The 5,082-nt window shown below is 44.3% G+C and overlaps 1 pseudogene; it reads right to left on the reverse strand.

Annotated features, from left to right (window-relative positions):
* Nucleotides 1–4,414: 4,414 nt before the first annotated feature.
* LOC142277291 (U2 spliceosomal RNA) lies at nucleotides 4,415–4,620 on the reverse strand (annotated as a pseudogene).
* Between the last annotated feature and the right edge of the window lie 462 nt (nucleotides 4,621–5,082).

Raw genomic sequence — 5,082 nt, forward strand, 5'->3', positions numbered from 1 at the left:
ATTGCAGTGGTGGTCTAGCTTTATTAACAGCAGAATAATAAAGAATAAATATCCCTGACAATGCAACTTAGTTATAATGAGTTGGAGTGTGCAACGCAGGCAGATGCGCTCTGCAAATGTCTTGGCACTAGTGGGACTATAGCAAAGTCCAATAGCCACGTATAGGATGCCACTAGGTACACTGAGTGTTTGCTAGTATAATGGCTAAGTTAAAATTAGTTGGAGTGTGCAACGCAGGCAGATGCGCTCTGCAAATGTCTTGGCACTAGTGGGACTATAGCAAAGTCCAATAGCCACGTATAGGATGCCACTAGGTACACTGAGTGTTTGCTAGTATAATGGCTTACTTATAATTAGTTGGAGTGTGCAACGCAGGCAGATGCGCTCTGCAAATGTCTTGGCACTAGTGGGACTATAGCAAAGTCCAATAGCCACGTATAGGATGCCACTAGGTACACTGAGTGTTTGCTAGTATAATGGCTAAGTTAAAATTAGTTGGAGTGTGCAACGCAGGCAGATGCGCTCTGCAAATGTCTTGGCACTAGTGGGACTATAGCAAAGTCCAATAGCCACGTATAGGATGCCACTAGGTACACTGAGTGTTTGCTAGTATAATGGCTTACTTATAATTAGTTGGAGTGTGCAACGCAGGCAGATGCGCTCTGCAAATGTCTTGGCACTAGTGGGACTATAGCAAAGTCCAATAGCCACGTATAGGATGCCACTAGGTACACTGAGTGTTTGCTAGTATAATGGCTTACTTATAATTAGTTGGAGTGTGCAACGCAGGCAGATGCGCTCTGCAAATGTCTTGGCACTAGTGGGACTATAGCAAAGTCCAATAGCCACAGATAGGATGCCACTAGGTACACTGAGTATTTGCTAGTATAATGGCTTACTTATAATTAGTTGGAGTGTGCAACGCAGGCAGATGCGCTCTGCAAATGTCTTGGCACTAGTGGGACTATAGCACGGTCCAATAGCCACGTATAGGATGCCACTAGGTACACTGAGTGTTTGCTAGTATAATGGCTTACTTATAATTAGTTGGAGTGTGCAACGCAGGCAGATGCGCTCTGCAAATGTCTTGGCACTAGTGGGACTATAGCAAAGTCCAATAGCCACGTATAGGATGCCACTAGGTACACTGAGTGTTTGCTAGTATAATGGCTTACTTATAATTAGTTGGAGTGTGCAACGCAGGCAGATGCGCTCTGCAAATGTCTTGGCACTAGTGGGACTATAGCAAGGTCCAATAGCCACGTATAGGATGCCACTAGGTACACTGAGTGTTTGCTAGTATAATGGCTTACTTATAATTAGTTGGAGTGTGCAACGCAGGCAGATGCGCTCTGCAAATGTCTTGGCACTAGTGGGACTATAGCAAAGTCCAATAGCCACGTATAGGATGCCACTAGGTACACTGAGTGTTTGCTAGTATAATGGCTAAGTTAAAATTAGTTGGAGTGTGCAACGCAGGCAGATGCGCTCTGCAAATGTCTTGGCACTAGTGGGACTATAGCAAAGTCCAATAGCCACGTTTAGGATGCCACTAGGTACACTGAGTGTTTGCTAGTAAAATTGCTTAGTTTAAAAAAGTTGGAGTGTGCAATGCAGGCAGACGTGCTCTGCAAATGTCTTTGCACTAGTGGGACTATAGCAAAGTCCAATAGCCACAGATAGGATGCCACTAGGTACACTGAGTTTTTGCTAGTATAATGGCTTACTTATAATTAGTTGGAGTGTGCAACGCAGGCAGATGCGCTCTGCAAATGTCTTGGCACTAGTGGGACTATAGCAAGGTCCAATAGCCACGTATAGGATGCCACTAGGTACACTGAGTGTTTGCTAGTATAATGGCTTACTTATAATTAGTTGGAGTGTGCAACGCAGGCAGATGCGCTCTGCAAATGTCTTGGCACTAGTGGGACTATAGCAAGGTCCAATAGCCACGTATAGGATGCCACTAGGTACACTGAGTGTTTGCTAGTATAATGGCTTACTTATAATTAGTTGGAGTGTGCAACGCAGGCAGATGCGCTCTGCAAATGTCTTGGCACTAGTGGGACTATAGCAAGGTCCAATAGCCACGTATAGGATGCCACTAGGTACACTGAGTGTTTGCTAGTATAATGGCTTACTTATAATTAGTTGGAGTGTGCAACGCAGGCAGATGCGCTCTGCAAATGTCTTGGCACTAGTGGGACTATAGCAAGGTCCAATAGCCACGAATAGGATGCCACTAGGTACACTGAGTGTTTGCTAGTATATATGGCAAAATTATAGATGGAAAGGGAGAAGGGGAGGGGGGGAGAGAGGAGGATGTAATTGACTACAAGGGTATGAGTTATGAGTGATCATAGGGATAGTGTTACATAAGTGGAAATACCTATGGAGGACCGGATGTGTAAGCGCATACCTTATACAAACCTATAGAGTGCTGATGGGTGAGAGTGTGATGTTAGATATAAGACATCCTATAGTGAATAGTGAGCCGTAATCAAGTGCAACAGGGATATTTCACGTGACTATGGGAACATGGAAGGTAAAGAAAGGGGAGAAAAAACTGTTAGACAAGGTAATCAGACATAATGTAACCAGTTGATCAGACATGACAAACATGACAAATAAAAAACAAGGAAGAATGGAACTCCATACATAGTGGAACCATATATAGTGTGAACACGAAAAAGAACCGGGCGTTAGAAAAAATGTGCACGGCCCAATGAATCAAGTCGGTTCTTCATATTCATGGTTTAAGCCCTTGGGTTCCAACGTGCCCAGAGTATATATCCAGAAAGATTCCCTTTCTTTGAGCTTCCTAATTCTATTGCCTCCTCTGCGTATGGCTGGGACATGTTCGATGACTTGGAATCTTAATTGGGCCACTGTGTGATTATGCGTCACAAAATGGTGTGGGACTGGTAATAGAATCTGCTTACAATGTATTGTTGACTTGTGCTTAGCACAAAAAAAGGGAATCTTTCTGGATATGTACTCTGGACACATTAAAACCCAAGGGCTTAAACCGTGAATATGAAGTACAGACTTGATTCATTGGGCCGTGCACCATGTCACCATGTGTGCAATTGCATTGTCCAATGGCTCACAATGGTTATGCGTTTTCATTGGATGGATAATCGAAGCCATGTTTTTTTCCTTTCTCTTGGGTTTGTTGTGTGAGTAGCCTATAGGATTAAGTTAGTTACCGCAGGCAGTGGATTTAGCTTCCTGTCTTTGGTCCAGTGGTAGATTGATTGTTTGGTCTATGAGCTGTTATGGGTTTTAATCCAGGTGAATGCCCATGGGCTGCCTATAACTGTGTGAAATATGTAGTTTTACTGGGCTGGGATGAGAGAATCCATCGAAGCATGGTGTAGGGATTGTGGTTCCTGTGTGCTAAGAAGAAAGGCTAGCACCAGCCAGAAAGCCCCATTACAGCCAATAATCAACCGCTAGCCGCTGGAACTCGTTGCTCTAGATCATGTCAAACTCTCACCAAGCAGGAATAGATACATTAGCCCACCATCCCACCCAAAGAGCAACTTCTGCTGCGCAGCTGGCTTTCTAGGCAGCAGCGCTATTGTGATGTCAGCGGGGGACATTGTGACAAGCCAGTGTTCCGTCACTTCATGTTGTGCACTGTTCAAACGGAAAATACATCAACAGGCAGACTACAGAAAAGCTTACTGACAAAGGATAGAGAGGGGCTTTCTCAGAGGGCTTTTTACAGTTTGTCTATTCCCAATTAGCCGTTTAAGTATGCTTAATGAAAGTACTAATTCTTTCATAGGCCGCCCATTCTTAGTATTTGACGTTCCTTATATTGCGGTATCAGGCTTCGCAGCAGGTTGCAAAACATTCATCACCCATGACTGTCCCCAATTGGGCTCAGAAGCTAAATGTCTATCATGACCTCTCTTTTTGAAAGTCCAAGAGCAAGCAAACTCTTCCTCCAGGAGAGGGAGCCAACAGATCACTAAAGACATCATCATTGCTCAAAGAAAACACCGAAAAACAATGGAAGCTTTAATTGGAGTGGAATCTGATAGACAGCACCTGATGCCAAGTCTGCATCTTCTAACACCTGCAGTCACTGCAGCAGCTGAATCCAATGTGTCCAAAAGGGATCTATTCTATTCAATTGCAAATGATCTAGATAAGACTGAGAATAAGATACTGCACGGGACATAGCAGAGTTGGTCAAGTTGAGTGGAGATGAGTTTGCTATTTGGCACAGCTTTTGCATCAATAAAGCAAGTAAAAGGTGTGAAAGATAAAAAAAAAGGGTGAAAGTGTGAAAAGTGAATTGGCCAAATTGAGGTGCATATAAAGTTTTTGCTTTCTTTCAATTCACTAATGAGGCTCATTTGAATCAGGTGAATTGAGTTCTGCTTTTGGAAACTCGGTTAAGAAGGGGTGCACCGGTCCTGGAGGTACTGCAATACCAGGTCAATGCGTGGAGTGGACAGAGCAAGATTTTTTCCATCTCCTTGTTCTAAAAATCCATTTAATATATGGTCCCTAGAGAGGGGACGTATCAGATATTAAACTGATAAGAACAGATTTAATTTTTTTTTTTTCTGTTTATCAGTAGGACTTCAAAATAACAAAGGTGATCGCCTCCCGTTGCCTGGGAACCGTCCAGGCACAAGAGGGCTATGTGTCACCAGAAGGCGCACACACTCCCTCAAGGCCGGCAGACGTGCAATCCCAGGCACCTTCCAGTACCGACCAAGGTAGCGTCCTCCGAAACTACACTTGATCTTAGCCAAAAGGCTGAGAAGCTATAACCCGAATTGGTTACGGCCTTGAGTGGCACCCTGGCCTATACCGGACACATCTTAGGGAGAGGGAGACAAACCCACGCCTACAGAAGACATTTTGTCACCCAAGCCAAACCCTTGAAAAGGCTGTTTTGCAGAGCAAAAACAAGGAGAATGGTACTTTTTGCAGCCGCCGCCCACTGCAATGAATCTGAATAACTCCTCCTTTTGGGCACAAGCACCTCCCCCCCCCCTTGCAGTCTTTCCAATTCATGATACAAAAAGACGGACGGACAGGACAGGACAGGACCATCTG

The sequence above is a fragment of the Anomaloglossus baeobatrachus genome, unplaced genomic scaffold (assembly GCF_048569485.1).
Source record: "Anomaloglossus baeobatrachus isolate aAnoBae1 unplaced genomic scaffold, aAnoBae1.hap1 Scaffold_4081, whole genome shotgun sequence".
Lineage (NCBI taxonomy): Eukaryota > Metazoa > Chordata > Amphibia > Anura > Aromobatidae > Anomaloglossus > Anomaloglossus baeobatrachus.